Here is a 26,454-nt window from a genome sequence, read left to right as displayed (position 1 = left end):
GGTGGATGAATGCCTACAAAAAATGAAAGCTGATGTCCCCGTGGTCGGATCTTACCAGGTCCCCATTTTATTATATGCAGACGATGCAGTCCTCTTATCTAGAACAGCCAACAGGCTGCAGCTCTTGATAGATAATTGTGCTAAATTTATGGATAACAAAGGTATAAAAGGTAACTTAAAGAATGCTATTACTATAGTAGCTGGAAAAGGAAGAGCAAAAAAGAGGATACATCATATAAAGGGGAGAGGCTAGTGAAGAGAAAAATATTCACATACCTGGGAATCCAGTTCACTGCATCAGGGTCTTGGGAATGGCAATTAAATATATCCAAAATTAAATTTGAAAGCCAATTAAATATATCTAAAATGAAACTTTTAAGAGTGATAGAATCAATTGATAGGTTTTCTAGTAAAAAAGGCAAAATCAGAGAAATGCTGACATTCTACAATAGCAAATGCCTCCCAAGCGCTGGTTATTTGGTGCTGCCCTATGGGGTTATGCAAACTGTGCCAAGCTGCAAACACTAAAGAACGTGTTCCTGGCTTGATTACTAGCCGTCTCAAAATCAAGCTCAACGTACATAACACATAAGGAAGAGGCAGTTCCTTTTCATAGCGGATGACCTATATATTAGACCTATTATTCTGTGGTAAAATATATGCCCAAAACAGGGACACAATTTACAAAGGCATTAATCTTAGATTGCCTCAGGCTAGATGCCTGGAAGAAAATAACATTGATGTCCTATTTAGATACCTATTCAAGAAAAATGGACCCCACCATTGGAGTCAATGCTACAGTTAAAGCCCTTACTTATTCTAAAATAGACTTAGGACTATACTCAGGGGACAGAGAGAAAAAGAGAGAGATATTAAAGAAAGCAAAAGGCCCACAGTAGATAGATTCTTGTTATACCATGTACTTGAGGGTCAGCCAAACTACCTGACATATGTCAAGAACAGCCAACAGAGGTTCTATTTTACCAGATTACAATTACGAATACTACATTTATGGTTTGTTTTTCCAAAAAGTGGGGAATGGACTAATAATTTTCCAAAATCTCCATGCGATGGCAACTCAGGACAAAGGCCAATGCACTTTATCTTATTCTGCAGTTTTTATAATGACCTTAGGAAACGTTTTTTAGCTCCGCTTTTTAAAAATGATAAATATATTTATTAGCAGGATGCTTTTAACTATTTATGTGCTTTGGAAAATAGCGATATTTGTGTATCTTTCATAGCATTTATTGCAATGGTCTTAGGAAGATGAAAAAAACTGGTATACCCTGACACCCTAACATATGAGACCCCAGAGTAAATGTATTACCTTTTAGTCTGAATGTATATTATGAATTCTATTGATTATATTGCATAAAAACTGGGTGGGACTTGAAGCCATGTGATTAGTAACTCTTGGACCTCTATATAGGCCTCGGCCAGCTCAAAAGAGATGGTTTCCATGCTGTCAAACCACAATTGTCATGGGGAATCTGCTTGGGAAAGCAATATTCGCATATGAACATGGATTGTTTAAATGTATCTTTTGATTGTAATGTTTTTACTGTGTCCTTTAATGGTTTTATGCTTATAAACCAAATCAAAATGTTAAATTTGAATTTGAATTTGACATAGCTCGATATACATTAGACCCCATGTTCTGCAACAGAGGCATGATGTGAGGATTACGTGATGGAGGAAGAGTGGTTCAACAGACAAACAGTGGAAGTACATAAATAGGGACTGTTAAAAATAGACAAATGCTTGGGAAATAGACAAAGATTTATTTGGAGAGTGTGGAGGACAGGCTTTTGGAGGTTAGGGCTGAGACTGATGTATATCTGGGGTCATCAGAGGAAGAGAACCAATTACAGCCATCTGGATCACAATCCTTCCGGCTCTAGTTGTGATTCCTTATTGGGCAGGTTGAGTACTGGACGCAGTAGGGAATTAATGCTTCACAACATCTTCAGGTATAGGGGTCCCACTGCGGAAAGTATTGCATAGTTTCCATATCCTTGCACATTTGCTGTTTTCCTCTTCCCAGTTCTGCATTTCTTCATAAGATGATCCTTTTTATGTCTCTTGAGAACCTTATGGATATTTATACAGTCTGTTCCTCTGAAGGCAGCGGTACTACTAGTGTTTACCATCTGAGAAGCGAAGCGTCTCTAGGTACATCTTGAGGCCAGTTACAGAATGTGTGTTTGAACACTAGAGTAATACAAGCAGCATACTTAAGTAAGTCATTAGTACTGATATTTAATTGTCTGCTACACTATCTCTCCTCACTTAAAGTAATTATTGAACGTTTTCCTTGTGTTAGGCTTCTGAGGTCAATGCTTGGCTGTTGCCTATGTATCCGGTACAATGCTGTATTCCTGCTTTTTTCGTGCTAACCCGAGAGGCCAGTGCCTTCTCGAAGACCAGGCTATCTTGTGTTGCATTTCTAATTCCTGTTACCCCATTTTTCTCCTGGGAAGTCACAACCTTTACGGGATTCATTCCAGTAATATGGGTCTCTTACTTAACAGAGTGGATAATTAGTGGCCTATCACTGGAATTTTTACCGTGTCCCACCCGTCAGTATAACAAGGTATTGATACTTGATCATAATCCATGAAAACTCTCTGGTCACCTGGAATGATCACCACCTATTCTCCTTCCCAAAAGGATTGATTATCACACTGCAGAACATAATATAAACTAAATGTATGTCATATGAATCATGCTTGTTCATTATTTTGAATACTTGTTTAGGACAAGTACCTCGAACAAGGGAATTACCATGATAGGAAAGACATAGGGGCATATTATCAACAACTAGCGATATTTATCGCTAAAGAAGCTTAGCAACATTCTTTTTATCGCCGGATTTTATCGCAGAGATAACGTGCTATTAGCAACGTTTATCTCCAAAGCGATAAAATATCCGGCGATAGTGGCGAAATGCGTGAATATCGCTGGAAATCCAGCGATATTCAGGCATTATCGCTAATAGGGTCATAGCCTGAATATCCACCTTCCGTTGGATATACAGGCTAAGAACTGGTCTGAGCAGGCGTTAGTTTTCAGCGATATTCATGCTTAGCGCACATTTTTTTACCGCTACGCCTGCCTTGCTAATAGGCGATAGCAAATTTAGCGACTGCTTTCAGTCGCAAACTGGTTGGGTACGCCCACTTTGCATGTCATTAGCGATAAATATCGCTGACATGCAAAGCGGGCCCCAAACCGCTCGCTATCACCTAAAAGCTATCCCTAACTGATGTTAGCGACAGCTTGCTAATAGGGTGATTAAATTATCGCTGCAAAAGCGGCGGTAATTCCATTTCGCCTGCCTTGATAATATGCCCCATAATATTCCCAGCACTCTTTTTCCAAAAAGAAGGCTTTTGTATGCTTATTAAACAAGAAGAGTGACCTGAACCGAAAAGACTTCCTATAAACAAGTTTCTAATGGACCCTTACTTGGTAAACAAATTGAAACATCAGGATTTCTATGGATCTCAGAAGTCCCAGAAGACAGTCAGCTTTTCCTCAACTACCAAACAGGCTTCTGCCTGGAAAGAAGCGCAGAATTGAAAACGATACTCAACATACAGGTGGAAAAAACTCTGCAGCAGCGCTACTTCTACATCATTAGTTGCCTCTCATGCAGTTCAATATCAATCATTAATTACTACTTCTAGCTCTTTAGTTGACTTTCAAGATAGTCAACCATCAAACATGAATTAAGAACTCTGTATTGACGGTAAAATTCTTGCATCGATCTGCTCTTACCTTGAAGACATGGCTAACCTGAAATACCTCTCTTCTTTTCAACATCTTAACAAAGTAGAAGTACTACAAAAATCTAACATCTTTTCTCTCCTCTTCAACGTATACATGAAACCAGTACTGGAGTTAATCAAGTTTTCATCCCATCTGCTTTCATGCTATCTACTACAGTTATGAAAACAACACACAAGTAGTACTAAAACATGAGCACTCTAAAGCCATAGGAAACTCAAAAACGGTTTCAATGCACTAGACCAGTGGATGACATCGAACTATCTGAAAATGGAAACCATAACACTCACTTGTGAAGAATGGAAACAATATGATAACACACTGTTAAGATGCAAAAGAAGTACAAAATCTTGGAACTATCTTTGACTCAGTACTGTCATGTTTGTGAAAGAGTACCCTTTCCACCAACCTCTAACCAACCTCAGAACTGAAAACAAATACAGTTTATGATAGCCCTTGCTCCTAGGGTAGCTCTTAGTGTAAATATGTGACGTATGCTTGAAATTCCCGCCCCTTTCCCAGACCTATCAGAGCTTTCATCAGAGGAAACAGAAAGGACAGACACGAAAAGACACACTCACCACTCTCAAACACACAGGCTCTTTTGACCTGTCCTTAACCACAATTGCAGGTGGGAAGGCTGTCTTTCAGTGACTAGACCAACAGAACTCAACGCACTGTTTTTAACTTTGATTGGCGGTCTGAAGAGTACGGAGAGGTGTTTTACAATGTTCAAGATGTTAGAGATGACAAGTAGATGATGAGGAGGGAGGGCTGATGGGAAAGGGATGGTAGGCGAGAGGTGAGAAGTAGACATGAGATGTGAGGAATGAGGAATGAAGAATGCGGGATGAGAAGTGAGGGTTATTCGCGCAATAAAACAGACCACTCAGTGTCAGCATAAAAGGCTATTTTATTAGACCAGAACTGCGGATCTGTACATAACAATAAATCAACAATAACAGTAACAGCAAACCCCCACTCATACTTCCCCCCCATTCGTTTTATTCACTCCGCGTCATCACCAAGCCCTAGAGGCTCCAAACACCTTTCTCTTGCCCGTCAATCACCGTCTTCCAACCCCCAGTCATTGCAACCTTCCATTCACGCTTCCATCCGTCCTATGCAAACTCCCCCCCCAAGGCATGGGTGTGCCCGCTCTTGACCCCCTGTCCCTTCGAATCCTGCCAACCAATGAACCCCCTGTAGGGCGGTTCACTGCCCCCCCCCCCCACAGGGCTGCCCGTCCGTCACCGCACCAGTCACTCCCGTCGACACCAGATAGACTTGTTCCACAACTTGCTCACCACATCACGCAACTCCATCATATACCACGCATTGCCCAGCCTAGACAAGTGCACGCCGTCCTCCCTAAAAGCTAAAGGCTCCTCCAGTCGAATCCCCGGATGTGCAATGACCTTAACGTCCCTGTCCGCACAGTAGAGTCTCATCGCTCGATTAAGTTTCCTCCGGGCCTTCTCAATGGCCCCGTGTTTCACAGCCCCCCTCCACACTTTCCTGGGGACCAGCTCCGTCCAGGCAATGCAGGCCCCCACCATCCTCGATTTCAACACTTCCAAGTCCCTTTGCATAAGTTGTAACAATGCCAAGCCAGACAGTTGCACAGGGTCATTTTCCCCCAAATGAATGATCAGCAAATCCTGGCATCCCCTCTGTGGGACCATCTTTGCGAGCCAGGGCAGTAGGGCCCCCCATCGCATTCCGCTCTTTCCCCACCATTTCACCTCGTGCAATTGTCCCTTCAGTCCCAGGTTACGGCCGTAAACCTGCTGGTCCGCATATTTGGAAGCCCAGTGCACGAATGAGTGCCCAACGATCCAAGTCACCGTCCTACCGCCCGGGCCACCCACGCAACCTACGAAGAAAAAGATGTTAGAACAGGCAACAAAAAACAGTGCAACCACCAACAACCTGCCTGGGACCAGACTACTTCCTCACATACCTCTCACAACAGCGCAACTTCCAACGCCCAATCCTCCTAATCCTGTCCCAGGACCAACCCAGGCGGGCCGCCGCAGTCGCAGCCCCAATGCGAAAGGAATGAGTACCGAAACCAGCTCCATCCATCCCCAAGCGTCCCAAAGCCATACCCAACACCGCCAACAGCTGGCCAGCCGTCACTCTCGCACCAGACGCATGGCAGAAAATCTCGCCAGCTCGGTCCCCAGCCGACCCCGAGAAAGACCTCCACTCCAGGACTGGGCAAACCGCCCCGCCAGACTCATTCAACCACACCCATTTGCCCCTGCCCACTTGATCCGTCTTCGAGCGACCCAGCCACATCCCCAAACGTCCCGCATCCACACGCACCTCCTCAAACAACCTACCCGCCCCCCGTCTCGTGCCCAACAGCTCAGACACCTGGAACGCCCCAAAAAACATCCATACCATGCATAAACGAAACAGGCCCACCTCAACCGGGTCATAACAGCATTCCAGCAACACCCCAACCAGCCGAACCAACAATTCAAACGTCACTGCCTCCCGCAGCCGACCCCCCCAGCCCCCCTCCCCCGACCCCACCCCTGCAATATGCGCGCCAACACCACATCCTTGGTGGGGTCAAAACCCAAGAACAAAACACAGTAAAAGGAAATTCCAGCCAACTTCCCGGAGATCGTAGCTGCAGTCAACCCCCGGTCCATACAAGCCAACACGTAACCCCTCAGACCTTCCACCACAGCCGACTCCCCACTCACGACACCATCCCCCGTCCAGCCCATGAAAGTACTAAATTCAGACCATGCCAGACAATAAGTCCTCCTTGTGGTCGGAGCCAATGAACCCTCCACCAGACCAATCATCCTCATTCCCCCAAGGCCCAGATGCCGGCCGGCAGCTCGGTCTTGCAGGCGTCCGCTCCCGGCGCCAGGTGTCGGAACCGCTGCCACTGCGAACGAGACAAAGCATCCGCAATGTCATTATTCGCCCCAGGGACATGCTTAGCCCGAAACACCACATTCAGCTGCAGGTACGCCAACATGAACCTGCGCAACAGCCGCAGCACTCGCAGGTCCCTCGCCCTCTGATTATTGACCAGCTCCACCACTGTCATGTTGTCAACGTGAAAGAGCACAGACCGGTTCCGAAAGTCCTCCCCCCACACCACCAGTGCCACCAGCAATGAGAAGAACTCCAGAAAGGCAATGCTCCTGCCTTGCTTGATCCAGGAGGCCGGCCAGCTCTCCGCACACCACCTTCCATCCCAGAAAACGCCAAACCCCGCTGACCCAGCCGCGTCAGAGTAAATTTGGCATTGCCAGACCGCCCTTTCTTCGTCAAAATCCAAGGACACCCCATTGAAATCCTGCAAGAAGGTAATCCAAGTCCTCAAGTCCGTCCTCACCCCCAGGGAAATCCTCACTCTGTGATGTGGAAGCACCGCCCCCGACATGGCCATGCCGAGCCGCTTGCAGAACGTCCGCCCTGCCCGCACCACCCAGCACGCAAAGTTGAGGAAACCCAGAAGCTTCTGCATCGCCCGCAAAGGGATCCGCCGTTCCCCACAGCCCACTCCAGACATGCAAGAATCTCCCTCACTTTGGTCGCAGGCAGGCGCGCCAACCACTGCACCGAGTCCAGTTCAATCCCCAAGAAAGTGAGGCAACAGCTGGGACCAGCCGTCTTCTCGGGGCCAACGGCACCTCAAACCGCGAGGCAAAGACCTGGAAACGCGACAGGGCCCTGCCGCAATCACCTGACCCCGCCCTCCCCAGGAAGAGGAAATCGTCCAAGTAATGAGTGACTTCACGGCACCCACTGACCCGCACCATGACCCACTGCAAGAAAGTGCTAAAAAGTTCAAACAGCGCACAGGAAATGGCACACCCCATGGGCAAAACCTTGTCCACGTAGATGGCACCACCGAACTGCATGCCCAAAAGCGCAAAATCCGCCGGGTGAATAGGCAGGAGACGGAAAGCCGACTTAATGTCACACTTCGCCAACTCCGTACCCGGCCCACACGACCTCACCAGCCAGACCGCATCGTCCACCGACGCATACAGCACCCTCGAGTCTTCCTCCGCAATGAAGTCATTCACCGAACGACCCTCCGGCCACGACAAATGGTGAATCATTCTGAACTCCTCTTCCTCTTTCTTGGGCACCACCCCCAACGGAGAAATGATCAGGTCCGGCAATGGCCAGTCAGTAAACGGGCCAGCCACTCTCCCTTCCGCCACCTCGTTCTCCAACTTCGCAGCAACCACCCCCGGCAACTCCTTCGCAGACCTCAAATTCTCAGCCTAACGACGCTCCCTGGGACCCTGGTAGCCCACCCGAAAACCCTCGGTGAACCCCCAGAAGAGCCGCGGCGCGGCCTCGCGATCGGGATAGCACGCGAGTTACGGGGCCATCGCCTCCACCCTAACCGGAGTAGGCGCCCTTCGGACCAGGCTGGCCCCGCCCCCTCGCGTTCCTCCATTGTTCGGAGGGGGTGGTGAGCGCGAGGCACTGCGTAAGGGCGTGTTTACCGCCGCACTTCGAGCACTCGTGCTTGAACTTACATGGGTACCTAGAGCAGAAACCCAGATTGTAGCTCCAACATGCCCCCGTGGAGGAACCCCCGGGCCTAGCCGGCTGACCTGACACAATGGTGCTGGGCACTGTTCCACCCCCCGCCCTGCCCTGGGCGGGACGCGGCGGAAAAGACCGATACAACACCGGCAAACCGCTGGCAGTGTGTGTGGACGCCGACGAGTGCGAAGACGCCATCCACTGCATCCAAAGCTCCTGGTCCACCTCACCCCAACTCTTCTCCGGATCTGCGCTAACCCTGGCCCGAAACTCCTCATCATAGCTCAACCACGCAAACCCCCCAAACTGCATCTGGGCCTTGCGAATGATATCCATGTATTTAAACAGCGCAATCGCCCGGTCCAGATACTTCTGGCAATAAACACTGGCATAAATCAGAAAGGCCGACGTCCAATTCTCCATAGTCACCGGCGCCCTAGGGCGCCTCGTCAACTCCCACTCCTCCTCCTTGGAGCCCTCCTTGGCCTGAACCTCCCGATGAAGCAACTTAAAAACGTCCACAAACTCATGTTTACATATTTTCTCTTTCAGTTTTTCCGACAAGTGCGACCCAAGAGGCATCGCCAACCCCATATAAGGCATTTTCTTAGGCACCTTCACCCCTTTGTCCTCTTTGCCATCACCTTTATCCGTTTGCACCCCCAAAGTCACCGAATTACCATCCACCTTCTTACCATCCGCAGGTGGACCGCCGGACGGCGTCTCCCCCTCCCGCACAGAACCGTCCCCCACACCCACCGACCGGCAGGTGCGTTTCCGGCCTTCCCCCCCCCCCGAGGAGCGTCATCCCAAGCTGCCCACCAGGCTCCCTCACCTGTGAGTGCCGGCGTCCGCTCTCGGGGCCTTCCTCTGGACTCCTTCCCCCGGACCGCCATCGATCCGGCCTTCTTCTTCGTTCCAGTCTCGACCTGCAACACACCAAGGTCGTTGTCTCCCGCTGCGCCGCCTACGCCTTCCAAGTCATCCCGCACCTCCCCTTCTTCCAACTCCTCACTCTCATCACTGTAATCCAGCTCAAGCACCGGTTCCAGATCCACACCCTCGCAGACCACCTCCTTCACCGCACGCTTCACACCTTTCTGCACGCTCCCTCGACCACGCATTCCAGAGGCGCCACGTGCCGAAGTCGCCCGATCCCGCGGAGGAGGGACAGCCGCCGCGGACTGCCCTACTTCTTCCGGCCTGCGTCTCGGAGCCGTGGTGTGCCCCGCAAGGCCCCTCTTCGCTCTGCCGACAGCCGCCGACTTGGATCCCCTCCCGCCCCTCAGGTCGCTCGAACTTGAGTGGGCCCCGGCACCATCGGGCCTCAAAGCCGTCCCGGCCGTCCCTGCTCCGGCCGCACCCTTCGGGGGGGGGCGGCGTGCCCTGCCTTCTTCGCCCTGGCTTTCCTGGCCTCTTCCTCATGCCTCTCCGCCTCCCGCTCCTCCTCAGAGGTGGGGGTGGGAGGACCCTCAATCTCATGACCCCAAACTGCACCCACTCTGGCCCTTGTCTCCTCCGCCCACCTGACCTCCTGAATCTGCTCCAAAATCCGCTCCCCGTGGGACCTCTCCTCCCAGGAAACGGAACCCCAGATCTGAGGGGGAGGGGGCGGGCAGTAGCCAAAGAAATCACCCCCTCGAGGAAAGAAACCCACCTGTTGGAAACCCTGCACCCAACCCGGCCCGCCAATGGGGACTAGAGCGGGGGATGCGCTCCACCCATCACAACCCCGGGCGCCACCGGCCTCAAAACGGCCAGGGTGCCCGCCCTGGAACCCCTGGACAAGTCAATGGGGGCCTCCTCCACCAGCTCACCCGCCTCCTGCAGCACAACCCCAGGCCCATCCCCCTGAAAAGAGTCACTGACCAGGTGGCCGACAGGCCCATGGGCCCCACTGCCACCCGGGGCCCCAACCAGGACCAAGGCAGGCCCGGCCTGGGCACCCGCCCGCCCCTCCCCCTGCAAGGCGCCGGCCGGCACCGGCAGGGGCCCGTGGGGCGGAAGCACGGAAGGCACGGCCCTCACGGCCGCTCCCGAGGCCCCAGGCAAAAACTCTAGCGGGGGGAAAGGCCGCACGGAGGTGTTCCTGCGCTTCCCGCCCCTCGCTGGATCCTTGGGAACACCGCCCCCCCTCCTAACCTCTGACCCCCCCACAGGGTCCAGATCGTCCTCCATGCAGGCGAACACCGCCGCCTGAACCCCGGCCAAGGCAGCACGCGTGCCCCTGGTGGCCCCCACCCAGGCCTGATCCAGGACCCCCGGCCTAATAAGGTCATCCCGGCCGGCACTCACAAGCAGCAGCAAGGCCTCACGGACCTGTTCCGCAGACACACCAGACATCCTACCCAATCAAAAGATGCCAACAGAGTGAAAAGGATGAAACCCAGCTGCCGTGAAACAGCTCCGAACGAAATCCAACCAAAATTAGCACTAGGCCTCACAGAAACTAGTCCTAACTATCTCCTTTCGAGCTCCCTCCCGATGGTGCCAGGCGCAGAAAAGAGGAAGTTCCCTTCCTCCCCCGCGCTTAAATACCCACCCCTAACTCCTCCCCTTCCCCTACCTGGCCTATCCCCTGTGCGAAAGACCCCGGGGGAAGACTAGTCTGCGACTCTGCTTTCCCCGGGGCCCGGCAAAATGAGAAATAGGGATGAAGAGTAAGGAATGAGGAGTGAGTGGGATATGAATACTGTATATACCTATATAGACCAAAGTGAAACTACAAGTCCCAGTATGCTGTTGATTAAAATGCCAAGACTGTCTGAAGGTGTGAGCCATTGCATGAGGCGACGTTACAGTGCAGGTTACATTTTCATACCAGGGAAATACATTTGTTTTGCAAATAAAGTGGGACGGACCAAAGTGCTGTAGTAAACTGGAGCATTCAAAGCAGTGTAACCGACGGATGCAGAAGCCCCGTCGCATCTCCAAGGACCATTAAGATTTTCCAATCCGGCAGGGAAAAGCAATGACCCGGAACAAATGAAGAGGGATGATGCTCGGCTTCAACTTCTTCCGTGGTGCATGACCCATTACGCTTAAGCTGTAATTAGAAATGAATTTAGCTAATGGCTTTTGCGCAACTTTGTTTCTACTCTGATGATTTAACTCCCAGGTTAAATTAAAGTAAGCAGGGGCAGACGAACCTGTTCTCGCGCCAGCGACACAGCGTGTTATTCACTGAAGGTGAGAAATCAATCAGGGCCGTGAGCTGCTCAGCTTCCTCTGTGACATCATCTAATGTACCTCAAACCGCAAACAGCCTTCGGCAGCATCATTATTCAAAGTGAGCCCAGGGTCATTATCTGCTGGAGCCCCAACGCCCCAGCATCGGCCCCAAGGCCTCCTTGAACAATACCCTTCATTTACAGCAACGGAAACGCGCTTGCATATTCTGCTGTCGCGATGTAAATTAAATAACAAGGACGAACCTGGTCCGCATGCTTATAATCGTGTTTACTTTTGGAAGAGGTGTGGTGCTGCTGCTGCTAGGGTGACAGTTTCCGGAATCTGGGGATCACGGTTCGATCCCGGCACGCGCAGCAGATTAGCCCAGCACCATGTGATTCTGGGCAATAGCTTGCTTAATCTTCCCGACGGGCCCCAGCGCATCGAGACCCTTACTGGTGGTTGTGCGCTTTACAAATGTGGATTATATATTATAGATGCAGCGATACATCTTTAAAATGATTCCTAGTTTATACGAAGTCCTTTCCGAAACGACAATGTCGGCAAAGCCGGTACATCCGAGTTGAATGTGCAACGTGATACAAATAGGCTTTGTGGATACGCGGGAAATGAAAGCCAGATATTGGCTCTGCCAGTGCTGTTTATTAAGTGTATGGGGAAGTCCAGCAGGCAAAATATGATGTCCTGAGACTGAAACATGAGCCCGCTGCTTTGAAAAAAGAAACACAAAACAAAAAAATTATTGCCTGCCATACATAGTGCATGTCTGGCATAAATAATTTAATGTCCGATGATTCAGTGCACTGTTGAGATGCACTCTCATGCATTGCAATGCAAACAATCCATGAGAAGTGGTTTGGTAAACAAAACAGCCCATAGCAAGAGAAAAGATAGAAATGCTCCTCTTGACAAAGGTAATAGGTGTTGCAGAAACCTGCACTATCAAGCCAGACATGATACATATATGCCAAGTCATATTTATAATAAAAATAATGGGTTTATACTTTCTCACTTAAAAGTGCCTCAATTTGGTTTGCTACTTTAGGATATTCACAAAGGTAAACTTAGACCAAAAGTCTAACTTTACCTTTGTGATAACTTGAAAGTAGTAAACCCCACACTCAAACAGACTTTGCTGTGCAGAGCATAAGATTAGCCTTCAAGCCCCAGGAACACCACCCTTATGATCCCTCTCCAGCTGCCATACCAATAAACAAGGGGCCCCTCCCTAGTCTATTATTGACCTGGGGATCCCATCCCCAGGGCTGTGTTTGGATATATTAAGAAGAGGCGGAGATAGAGAGGCACTCCTACGCAAACTCGAGACCAAATACATCTTTGGACTCAACAGTAAAAGTACTCATAGACTAAATACAACAGAAGACTTTGCCAAGCGCGAGGCTTGACGCGTGCGCACTTAGGGCCTCGCCACGGCTAGGGGAGAGTAGGTGGCTGGCTCACCCAAGGGGCGGCCGGCCGGGATCCATTTCCGGGTCATGGGTGACGCGCGTCCGGTGCGGGAGAGGGCGGAGACTCGGGCCTATTTAGGCTCTGGGAGTCGTGGTCCCTGGTCTCTTTCCTCTCCTGCACCGGACGGGCAGACCACCCCACACTGCCCTATTTAGTTTTAACTTTACTTAGTTTTAACTTTATTGAGTTTTAAACTTTAATTAGTTATGGTATCCTGAGTTGGTGTGTGGTGGTGCGGTCTCGGACCACGCGGCGGCGGAGAGCAGCGTCCTTCGGAGAAGTCTACTAGCGGGAGAGGCGCGATTCCAGACCACGTGGTGGCAAAGAGGTGCAGCGTCCTTCTAGTGGGAACCAGCTCAACAGGTAGGGTTTCGGGAGTCCTGGGGAGCTGTGGGCAGCCGTGGGGGGTGGTGAGGGACTGTTTTGAGAAGCCGCTGGGCTTTGGGGCGTCTCCTGTGGCCCACGGCTGCCTGCAGTGTTCCGCGTCTCTGTCGGTGCGCATCGGGCACCGGCATCTTCACTTCCAACCAGGGGGACCAGGGACCAGGGGCAATGGTGTGTGCTTGCTGCATCATAGGCGGGATAATCAATTGCAAGCTAATAAGTTGAGTGGAGCCCAGGGCGAGCGTATAGCGGAGCCGATTGGTACAGGGTGCTAAGGTATAATTGATTTGGTTTGGCCGGTTGTTTCTTGAGAACCAGGCGTGCCTCGTGGTGAGTGGCTGGCACCGCAGTGCGATCGGGGTTGGCGGGGGTCTTGTTTGACCATGCTGGGAGTGAATTGTGCTTGCTTTGTGTGGGCATGTGTTTTTGCCCACCTGCTGGTGAGGTGTTTGACCTGGGAAATAGCGTATGGAGTTCAGTTGATCAGGGGTTCGCAGACTCACTTGGAATGGCCCCATGACTCCATCAAGCACAACGGGTATTGCAGGTGATGGAGCGGACTTTCAGAATTAATTCTGATTAAAAGTACGCAGCAAATGAAACTCCCATAATATTAATTTACTAATTAGTGTTGCATGATTTGCACGTTTTGTACTGACACAACCTAGAATAATGTGCACTAACATAAACACGCGGGTTTAATCATTTGTGCTCTTGTCATGTTCGTCATTCTGCTTTAAATAATACATTTACTTTGTCTTTTGTTTTGTCGTATATTAACTGCGGCTGTCTTAAATAAAAGCATGTGCATTCTTTAAAATGTGCTTCTATTATGTTATGTCGTCTCATGTGTTTGTGTTTTGTTTATCCTTTTGTATGCAAAGCTAGGTAACATAGACTAATGGGTTAAATTTAGTAAAGGGGGTGGGTAACAGAATAATTATCATTTCTTTAATTAATTATTGTCTTGTGTTTCCTTGCATACTAGACTCATGCTAAAAGAGGCCCGTGGCCTGTTTCTATAATGGATGTCCGAAGCTTAGTCAAAAGTGGGCCTTGCACAGCAACGTTTGAATGTGGAAATATTTTTCTACAAAAATTCTTTGAAAATGGCTCATAAACAAGGCTGTGTGGAAGCCACGGACATTTGATTCAGGTTCCATGGTCAAGGACAGTTAAGACACTCAGCGGCAGAAAGGCTTGGACGGACGGAGGAAGTAATGAACAATTTTGTCTAATGTTGCTACTCTCGGGAAGCCTGTGACACGCAAAAAAACCTATGTACAATGCCGCTCTTGAGGAAACGTGACTTTTGCTATGCGAGAGTCGTATGATCTCATCGGATTATGTCCTAGACCAATCGTGTTTCGTCTTGCTTAAATATTTGTATTCTTTTAGTTAGTTTTAGATAGGAAAAAGATATAAAAATTGTCCCCTTACTAAGAGCACTGTTCGTTCGTTCCTGTGCTACAGAAATGCTGCCGGACATTCGTTCACGTAAGATCCATTGCTACTTTACTTTTTCCCATTAGGTTTTCTTTAAGATAGGGAAATAGGGCTTTAGAGAAATAATCTAAATGTTTGAGCATTTTCTCATACTGAGTTTGGTTCGAACTGCCCGACAAATGTGCCTTTCTAATAAATAATTTTGCTTAATAAAATTGCTAATAAAAGAGTTTTCGCTTAAAAATGCATTCTGCTTAAAAATAAAGTTAATAAAATAGTTTTTGAAATGACAAGCTGGACTTGTTTGTTTCCTTGAGTTACCATTAGTTAATCCATTGCCTATGATACTGACTTAATTAAATGTATTATATTATGTTTTGGTTAATTAGATCATAAGATTCAGTTGGTCAATTCATGTCTCAGTCAAATATGGGCCTAGTGATAGATTTATGAATTATGGTGAGTATCGTGGTGTAGAGCTTGTTTATATGAGACAGAATTTCTCTTGGCCCGTTGGATCAAATTCCTGGTAGCAGAGTTCGGTTACTATGGTAACATACATATTACATGGTAATTACATAGGATACATGTTTAACATATGTTAAGTTTTGTCTAGTTGTTATTTGTTGTTGAAAGGTTTTTCCAGCAGTGTGAAAAGTCTATGTGCCGGCAGAGTAGTGTGACAGCTGAAGTTACACAGTTCATTTGTTTCGTATCAGAATAGTGGTACGGAAATATCACTAAGTGTTGTGGACGTACAACACAAGTTTAGGGATTTAGGTATGATAGATTGTATGAATAGTGAGGTTTGCCTATGAAATCGTAGCTCTGAGTATAGGGACTAGGAGCCCGTTTTAAAACTCGTTGTGAAAAAAGTAGTAGGATTTTTCCGAGCTTGTGTGAAGGGTAAAGTAGCGTTGTCTATTCTTACTAGTGTTTCTGGATTTCTATTGGTTGGTTAAAGTCCCACCGAAGATTTCATGATTGCATGAATAGGTTTCTCTCGTATGAAAGTTGAAAAATTGTTTTTGTGAAAATAGCGTCGTCTATTTCACGAGAGTGAATTCTTGAATGTTTGATAAAACTATCACTTTGTTTAGTGAAACGAACAAATGGTTTGTTTTTCTGTAGTTATTAACTAAAATTTGTTGAAAAGAATTGTTTAAAATGGCGCTGTGAAAATATTTTGTAAGGGAGGGGTGAGTTTACGGAGTGACACTGACACCCGCAGCTTCGCTGCAGTGGTAGTATACGTCACAGGGTTCGCGCTGTGATTGGTTGACATACGTCACAGCAAGTACGCTGAGTGGTTCACATGATCAAACCGAGCTATTAGCTGATTGGTCATTTCTGGAAACTGGTTTCTCATTAATTGAGCAAGGTGGTGACATAGCTTAACCTGATTGGCTTGTTGGTGAGTTTCGCGTACGGATTGGGCAGAGCAGCGGAACAACGGAAAAATATTTACGATCTTTTCTAAATTATACGATTTGATTTTAAAACATGAGTTATTGGTATAAAGAAAAGAAAAAGCCTTCATGTTTTCATAAAATTAAATATGTATTTAATCATGACAAGAAAATTGAAGCACGTGGTGGAAAATTACTTCATAATTATAAAACACCCGCAGCATATATGGAAGGAGAATATGGTTATCATACCGTTCTCTGGTTTGAAAATTGGATGCAATATTCTAGAGGTGATGGTGTTTTAGCCTGGCCGGAGGATGGTTCATTTAATGTTAAAGTTTTAAGAAACTTAAGAGATAAAATGATGGCTCTTTCACCAAGACCCAGACCCACTCAATTTGAAGCTGTAGTTGAATGGGAAGTTGAAATGATGGAACATGAGCAAGAAAATTGGGGAGCACGAGAGGTTTATATAGGGAAACCCATCAAGATAAAGTGCAACGTTGGAGGAAAGGAGACATGCATGAAGGATTGTATCCGGTACTGGAGATGGTGGTAGAATCAGGTCAAAAGAATTCTCAGAAAGAAGATAATCTTGATCAAGAATTAGATGATGCAGTTTTAGAGGATATGTTAAATAGTCCTCCACCTTATCAGCCAGGTTGTTCATATTCTACTCCAAAGAGTCTTCCAGGTCCTAGTGCACCTAGGGAAATTGAGGATTCACCTAGATTTATGAAATTACCTGATAGAGGGAGATCGAGAAGTTAAACAAATTCCCAAGGGAAAATTCTAATTTGAGTAATAATTTCCCGAGAAATGATAAAAGAACAATGCCTAAGGATATTCCAAATATAACAGATTATTTTAAAGCAAAGGGAGAATTAATTCAACAATTAACAAAAGGCATGGAAGCAGTGACAGTTCCAGTTACAATTGGTCCTGTCGTACCAGTTTTTGATCAGGGTGAGAACAGGTATTCTGTTATAACGAATCCTTTAAATGCAGAAATTCAAAAAGTGGCGGAAAATGTTTGTTCTGAGTTAACAGAAATTCATAAAGATAAAACAATGCCAAATTTAACTTTAAATCAAGGATTGTCAAATGTCACACCATCAGCTGCAGAATCAGATTCTGGTTCTATAAATAGAACAGATTTAACACAAGTTCCTGAGTCTAAACAGCTTGATGTGGCAAAATTAAAAGCAGATTTAGAATAATTAATTATTGGCACAATTGGTACTGACTGTTTGAAGCAATATCAGGATGATGAACTGCTTTTCATTTGCAAAAGTATTCAGTGGAAAACTAAAAATAAATATGAACAGTTTGAAGAGGTGGCTGCTGAATTAGAAATAGATTTGACTCGCCAAAAACAGTTACAAAAACATTACAGAGTGGATTTTTCTGAAAAAGATATAGAATCTAAATACTACAGGCAGAATAACCCATATAAAAGAATTGATTGTGTTTTTAAAAAGATTGGGTGATTTAAGTAAATGGAGAGTTAAATGGACAAAGAAGAGAGAAGAAGAAAAGAAAGACAGGGGAAAAGTTTTTGGTGAATTTCCGATGAGGGAAATAGCTGGTGGGGGTTATGTTCCATGGACAAGACAGGACATATTACTGTTCACAAATGATTTTCCTCGGTGAGAGAAAAGCCAGTGGAACTGTATCGTCAGGTTGACAGATTTATTAAAGTCTCAAAAGTTCTGTGGATTGATCTTGATGGTTTCTTTGACATTGTTGTCCCGTCAGATCTTTGGACAGAATGCAAAATTTCTGTTAGTTGGCCCAAGGAGGAACCGCAGCGGCATAAAGTAACAGGCGCTCCTTCAGACATTGTCATGGATTTCTTTGACAAAGTAATTGTTTGGCTGAAAGACAAGATTCCTGCAAAAGAAGTAGATTGGGTTAAAATTGACAGAACTAACCAGGAACCAAAAGAATCAGTTCATTCTTATTATGAAAGATTGCTCCTGGTATTTAAACAATACAGTGGCTATGAAAAATTAAGTGAAAGTGACATGAGCCATTTCATTTATAGGTTTGTTTATGGCCTGAGACCTGAGATAGGGGATATGATTAGGACTGGAATTGTTGGTTGGCAAGCACTTTCAGTTGATGACATCCTGAGAAAGGCAAAATATTGCAGTGATGAATTAGATGCAAAGCAGAGAAACTCAAGTGGGCACAAGTGACGGTAGCTGAGCAGCAGATAGCAGCAGATAGCAGCATTAGAAAATAAAAATGTTCAGCAGAACCAGAATCCAGGCAAGTTCAAAGGGAACTTTTCAAATAAGCCAAAATTTAATATAAATATTGAAGAGCTAAAACAACAGCTACCTTGTTTTAATTGCGGCGAAATTGGACACTGGAAGCGTGAGTGTAAAAATCCGCCCAGAAATTTTAAAAATTCATCATTGAATCCACAGATGCAGAGTGAGGTAAATCAGCAGCAACAGCAACAGCTTCAGCGACAGTTAAATGAAATAAGTCAGCAGCTACAGCGACAGTTAGCGAATCAGCAGAACCAATTGATTCAACAAAACCAAATTCCACAGCCACCTTTGCCAAATTGCATGAATACACAGAAATATAATCCAGAGACGGGTTTCTGTGGAGCTGAACAGGTAAAAAGATCACAAAAAGCAAATGTGTCAAATGTCTCTCAACAATTTTGGTTAAAGGAAAACCAGAGCAGTGACTCAGAGGATTACTCATGACGGTGCCTGAGGGGGGAAGAAGAGTGTGTGCTTGGAGCTACTCTTGAGGTAGATCAGTCAGGTCCATTTGTAAATGGTAAAGTGAATGACAAAGATATCACTTTTCTTGTGGACACTGGTGCTACCCATTCTACTGTTAGATCATTGGAAAGTGAAAATCTTCCTCTCTCGGGTGATTCTATTCAAGTAGTTGGTGTAGCTAATCAGCAGATTAAAACGAATTTGACAAAACCAGTAGATGTAGAAATTGGAAATTACATAGAAAAACACAGATTTGTTGTCTGTAACAGCAGTCCTTTAATCTTTTAGGACGGGATCTGCTATGCAAGATGAATTGCAAAATGTATTGTTCACCAGAGGGTATTGAGCTTCAAACTCTAGAAGAAGATGGTTTGTACCAATTGACACTATTAATGGTTGATGAAGAAAATAAAATGTTTCTTGCTTTTGATAAAAATAATTTACCTGAGGAATTGAAAGAGACAGTAAATCCGAAAACTTGGGATCTAACTGGTGATGAAATGGGTTTAATGAAACATGTGGACCCAGTAAAAATTACTGTAAAACAGGGAATAGATTTTCCAAACATTCCCCAGTACAAAATGAAACCTGAACCAATTGAAGGTGTAATTCCCGTAATTGAACAATTCATTAAGCAAGGTGTTTTGAGAGAAATTGAGAGCAGCTCATGTAATTCTCCGATTATGGGTATTAAAAAGCCAAATGGAACGTACAGAATAGATCAGGACCTGAGAAAGGTTAATAAGGTAGTTGTTCCTTGCTGTCCAGTTGTACCAAATCCAGCGGTAATTCTATATCAGATCCCGCATGATGCAGAATGGTACACGGTTATTGACCTATGTAATGCCTTCTTTACAGTTCCATTGCATCCAGATAGCCAGCAAATGTTTGCATTTCGGTTCCAGGATCGCATATTAGCATGGTGTCGTACCCCTCAAGGGTATACTGAGAGTCCATCTATCTTTAATCAGTTATTGAAGAAATCCCTGGAAGATTTAAAATTACCTGGAGAGTCAACATTGGTCCAGTATATTGATGATCTCCTGATTGCAGGAAAAACAAGAGAAAATTGTGTGACTGACAGCGTTACATTTCTGAATCGCTTGGCAGATGAAGGGCATAAAGTGTCACCTGCAAAACTACAGTTTTGCAAACAAGAGGGTAAATACCTTGGTCACAGAATTCAAAAGGAATTAGACAAATGACAATTGAGAGAATTAAAATGATTCGAGCAATACAACCACCAACAACTCAAAGACAGATCAGGGTGATTCTAGGAATGGTTGGTTATTGTCGCCAATGGATTTGTGGGTTTTCAGTAATTGCAAAACCTTTGCAAAGATTAACAAAGGCAGACATAAAGGACCCGATTGTTTTGACAAAAACAGAATTGGAGGCTTTTGAAAAGCTAAAGAAAAGTCTTGGTGAAGCACCAGCATTGGGTATGCCTGACTATGATAAGGAATTTGAACTGTACTGCAGTGAAAGGGACGGTTGTGCTTTATCAGTTCTCATTCAGAAACATGGAAAAATGAGAAAACCCATAGCTGTCAGGATTCACCGAGTAGCCACTGTAGTTTCCCCAAGACTGTGGGTTAGCTCCCTGCCTTGGCCCCGCTCTGCACGAGTTAATGTGTGGTTTCCTTGTCCCTCCGGCAGACTGAGAAATTCCAGAGGTAATCCGAGTCAATGAACTAATGAACTGCTAAGACTGTATATAGTTTCCCTCCCTAAGATGGCCGCTCAATGTTCCATTTACTGCATCCAATCGATGCGCCCTCTAGTGGACTTCGGGAAGACGCGCGCTCCTAACTGCGCACTTCAACGAAGATTCCGTTCTAGAAGCTTGTTCTTGTCGCTGCTCCGCGTCAACTATTCATGACGGGAGATTAACAGCAATTATCAAAGACCTTCTAAGTACCATAGTATCAGAGTTTTCAGAGACTTTCGTGAGAGAAATCTTTGTCGTGCGCTCTCATTACTCAGAGAGGCACCTTGGTCAAGCGAAGTTCTCCGTCGCAGTTCCAGAGCTGTGACAGCTGTCATCCACTATCCTGCGGTTCGTCAGAAGAAGACGAGTGTCAACGAGGATTCAACCTGACAAGACGTAGTTGAGTATTCAGCCTGAAGAGAAACTTGAACTCTACAAGTAAGGTGTTTCATCTTCTCGTCAAGTCAACCAATATCCAAACTGTATTGCTTCACTCGCATTTCCCCGCAGTCGTTCCCCCGTGCGTTTCTCCTTACCTTTCCTCCCCTTGTACCTACCCTTTTCCTTTTTGCGTGCTTCATGGAATTTGTGAACTTTAGCCTGCACCTCTAACCCGAAGATATCTCTGCACAGAACCCCAAGACAAAGTCTGACGAAGAACTTCACAGGTACAATTTGGGTTCATAGAGAGAGCGTGTGTCTGGGTCGAGCTATTCTGAGGAGAGATACTAATGTTCATATATGTCTTCCCTGTAGGAAGTTCAGTCAGATAACATTCCAAAATATAGAAGAGAGGCAAATACCTGGGCAGAAACTGGTAGGACAAGTTTCGTTTATCATTTATGAATAGTCAGCACAGTGTGAGAAGGTTGGTGGTATATTCTCTCTCTCTCCCCCTTCTGTGTATTAGGCACCTTTCGAAATGGCGGCAAGATGAATAGCAGTCGCTGGAAGTAGGGTGCCAGTCAAAGTACAGGTATTCTCTTCTCTGTCCACTTCCCCTTTCCCTGCTGCTGGTGGTCTTGCTCTTGTAGCGAGGGTACCGGTGGAAGGGTGATCGGGACATTCGTCAGTACTGCCTCTGCGAAGCGTTGGAGCACCTGGATTCCTGATAGTTTGAAGTGCCCACGTATTTTACCTTCGCCCGGGCAGTATGGCTGAGGGAATGGACTTGAAGGAATTAGGCGCTATTCTAATAGGGATTCAGAGAGATTTGGGAGCCGTCAGAGATGAAAACCAAAGTTTAAGGTCAGAGTTAGTGGCTTCCCGTCAAGAGGCTAGGTTGTTAGCACAAAAGGTAGATGGGTTAGCTATGGGGAATCCCGTACAGAGTCCTGCGGTACCCACCACTAGTGGTGCTGCAGTGGATCCAAAATCTGTAGCTCAGGTAATTCATTCGGTATCTCCGTTGATCCCGTTGGCAACTCCTGAAAGGTTTTCGGGAGATCCTCAAAAGGCTCAATATTTTTTGACCCAGTGTTCCCTTCATTTCATGTGCCGACCCACCTTGTTTCCAGACGCCCAATCTCGAGTGGCATTTATCCTGTCATACTTAAGTGGTGATGCTGCCAACTGGGCTATGCCTTTAGTTAGTGAGGATGATCCTTTGCTTAGTGACTTCACTAAATTTAAGGCTGAATTTCTTAGAATTTTTGATCGGAGAAGGATATCTCAGGCCACTGATAACGAATTATTGGAACTGCGTCAAGGATCCAAAGATTTAATTACTTACCTCACACAGTTTAATAAATTGATCTTAGAGACTAACTGGCCAGAAGAAAAGAGAGCTGCCTTGTTTTATCGTGGTTTAAGAGATGAAATCAAAGACACCCTGGCTCAAATTCCCAATCGACCCACCGAGTTGTCAGCGTTGGTAGATTTGGTTTTGGAATTGGATTTTCGGAACTCGGAACGCAAAGGTGAGAAGAAGAAAGATTGGAAGATAAATTTCCCGCGCTTTGACCGAGCGAAGAGCGAAAAAGGACCCGGAGGAAATTCAGAGGCGGAACCCATGCAAATAGGGGCTGTTCGAGGCCCTTTGAGCAACGAAGAAAAAGAACTACGGAGACAAAAGAAGTTATGTTTGTATTGTGGTACTGCCGGCCATTTTGTGAAGGATTGTTTGAAGCGTCCGAAGACTCCGTTTAAGGGAAACGAGACGAGCCGCCAGTAGACGGGGTCGCTCTGGTGGTGACAGAAGATAAGACGACTCCAAAGTCTCATTTGGTTTTGAATACGCTGCAGACCATGACTCCTCATGTCATCCTTCATGTAACCATGCGATTCCGTGAACACCAGATTGGTGGAGTGGCCATTATGCTCGATTCTGGGGCCACTGGAAACTTTTGTGATATCCGCTATGCTAAACAGATGGGAATTAAGGCCATCGCAAAGGAACATCCCGAGCCAGTACGTGCTGTAGACGGGACTAATTTGACCTCCGGACCCATTACTAGTCACACTGAAGAATTGGAAATTACTCAAGGAGAGGGGCATCGGGAGGTGTTGCAGTTCAATTTGATCGATGCTCCCCAATTTCAATTGATCCTGGGACTGCCCTGGTTAACCCTCCACAACCCGACTATAGATTGGGAAAACCGGACAGTCAGTCTGCATTCGGAGTTTTGCCTGTCCCACTGTTACGGAGCCAAGAATACGGAAAAAGAGCCTACGCCGTCCATGCTATTGTCATTTGGCGGACAGTCTATTGGAGCAATTGTGACTGAAGAGATTCCTCCTGAGTATCGAGATCTCAAGACGGTGTTCAGTGAACAGGAAGCTGAAGTATTGCCCCCCCCATCGTGCTTATGATTGCACCATAGAGATTGCACCATAGAGAGGGTCCCAATAAACAACCATGGTACTCTAGGGAACTCAAGGAACACAAACAATTGTGTAAACGTGCGGAAAGGAGGTGGCGAAGGAATTACGCAGCTGCTGCGAAAAATGAATATAGGTCAATCCTGAGATCCTATAAAACTTTAATACAAACTACACAAGCCGCATACTATCAGAGCAAAATTACGGAAGCAGCTAATGCCCCCAGGGAAATTTTTAAAATCTTTCAATCACTGGCAACTACACCTAGGACTATTAGTCCTATTGAGAATCCACAGAAACATTGCGATGAGCTAGCTATCTTTTTTGCATCTAAGGTGTCTAACATCTATTCCGGCTTTGCAGCGGTGACAGACATCCCAGATAATTGGAAGAGAGAAAAAAAGGAGGACTTGGATAAGGACCCCAATCCATCAGTAGTTCTCAAAGCCTTCCCTCCACTGGACTTGGCTGAAGTGGACAGTCTCCTTAGTAAGCTTAAATCTGGCTCCCCGGTAGACGCTGCCCCCCCGGCAGTTCTTAAACAGGTATCAGGGACAGTATGCCCTGTGATAACGCAGGTCATTAATGCGTCACTGGCCTCCGGTGTAGTGCCCCCCAAATGGAAGAAAGCGAAGGTCAGAGCTTTGATTAAGAAACCTAGCTTAGACTCTGAAGACCTGGCCAACTATAGGCCGATTTCACTTTTACCAACTATCAGCAAAATAGCTGAAAAATATGTGAACCGGGTCCTTTCTTCCTTCATTGAATCTACGGAAGGACTGCACCCTACCCAGACCGGGTTCAGAGCAAAACAGGGAACGGAGACAGCCCTGGTGGCAGTAGTGGAAGCAGTTAGAGGTATAGTGGATACAGGAGGCTGTGCTGCGGTGGTCCTGTTGGACCTCAGCGCAGCCTTCGATACAGTAAACCACTCTCTTCTGCTGCACCGGCTGCATCTTACAGGAGTCTCTGGATTGGCCATTAAATGGCTCCATTCTTTTTTATCCGACAGAAGCTTTTCTGTCTTTGAGGGAGAGGTGTCATCCAGCCAGCTGCAACTGAATCACGGCGTGCCCCAGGGTTCCTCCCTCAGCCCAACTCTGTTTAATATCTATATGAGACCTTTGGCTGAGGTGGTTCTTCCCTGGGGAATCCAACTTGTTACCTACGCCGACGACACGCAGCTGGTGGTTTCCTTGGTGAGGAACGATGTTTCAAATCTGGGGATCAACAATCTGACCCCATGTCTCACCAAGGTTCTGGAATGGATGACGTCTTCCTTTTTAAAGCTAAATGGAGCCAAAACAGACATCATGCTCCTAGGTTACAAGGCCCCAATTAATCTTGATCCTTGGTGGCCTCAGTGCCTAGGACCTCCCCCACCACCTAAGACTCACATAAAGAGCTTAGGGATCTGGTTAGACTCCTCTCTAGGATTTCAACACCAAGCAAAAAAGGTAGCCGGAACCTGTTATGGGCTGCTGAGAGTCTTAAAAAAAGTGCTTGACCTTCTGCCCTTCGAAGCCAGAAGATTGCTGGTCCAGTCATTGATTATGTCACGGCTGGACTATGCAAATGCCGTCTATATGGGGGCCCCGGTCGGCACCATAAAAATTCTGCAATCGGTACAGAATTGTGCTGCTCGACTACTTATGAAAGTCCCAAAAAGATGTTCTGCAAAAGCCGCACTTCAATCTTTGCACTGGCTATCCATCAAGGGAAGGATAACTTTTAAGACCATGTGCATGGCGCATAAATCCATCTATGGTGCTGGCCCACCTATCCTGGATCCCCTTTTTCGTCGCCACCATTCAGTGAGATCTCTGAGATCCAACCAGCGGAATTTGCTGGTAGTTCCCAGGATAAAGCTGGCCCGGATGGGTGGCCGTCGACTCTCGGTGCATGCAGCTAAAGAATGGAACGCACTCCCAGATGCCATTAGGCATGAGTCAAACCATCTTGCTTTCAGGAAGCGCTTAAAGACGCACCTTTTCCAATAGTGTCTTCACCTTCCTTTGTCTTACAGCGCTGGGATGCCCATGGGTAGCCATGCGCTATAAAAGAAAGTATTCATTCATTCATTCATTCATTCATTCATTCATTCACCATCGATTTGGAACCGGGAGCTGCTCTTCCTTGTAGCCGAATCTATGCATTGACTGAAGCCGAAAATGTGCATTTAAAAGAATACCTGGATCGATATCTTGCGAATGGATTTATCCGGCCCTCTCAGTCCCCAGTTTCCTCACCTCTGTTCTTCATACCGAAGAAGCAAGAAGGTAGTCTCAGAACTTGCATAGACTATCGTGCCTTGAATCAGGTCACCATTAAAAATAGATACCCGTTGCCGTTGATTTCAGTTCTACTGGATCAGATTAAGGAAGCACAAATCTTCACCAAACTGGATTTACGAGGAGCTTATCACTTGGTTCGAATGAAGGAAGGGCATGAGTGGAAGACCGCCTTTCGAACCAAGTTTGGTCTTTTCGAGTATTGTGTTATGCCATTCGGCCTTTGTAATGCTCCTGCAGTATTTCAACACTTTATCAACGACATTATGAGCGATCTTATGGATAAGATTGCCATCGTCTATCTGGATGATATCTTGATTTACTCGCAGAATCCCCAGGAACACACCCAGCATGTACGTTTGGTCCTGGAACGATTGCAAGCAAACCAGCTATTTGTTAAATTGGAAAAGTGTGTTTTTCATGTGTCTCAAGTGGAGTTTTTGGGATTCGTTATTTCGCCTCAAGGAGTGACCATGGACCCAAGAAAAGTACAAGCAGTGGAAGATTGGCCAGCTCCCAAGAATGTGAAAGAAATTCAAAGGTTTCTGGGGTTTGCCAATTTCTATCGGCGATTTATTCAAGGATTTTCACAATTGATTACTCCCATCACAGTTCTCTTGAAGAAAGGAGTAAAATTTGAATGGACTGATGAG

Source organism: Lissotriton vulgaris, chromosome 3_2 (assembly GCF_964263255.1).
Source record: "Lissotriton vulgaris chromosome 3_2, aLisVul1.2, whole genome shotgun sequence".
In the NCBI taxonomy this organism is placed as follows: domain Eukaryota; kingdom Metazoa; phylum Chordata; class Amphibia; order Caudata; family Salamandridae; genus Lissotriton; species Lissotriton vulgaris.
This window is presented reverse-complemented; position numbering follows the sequence as displayed.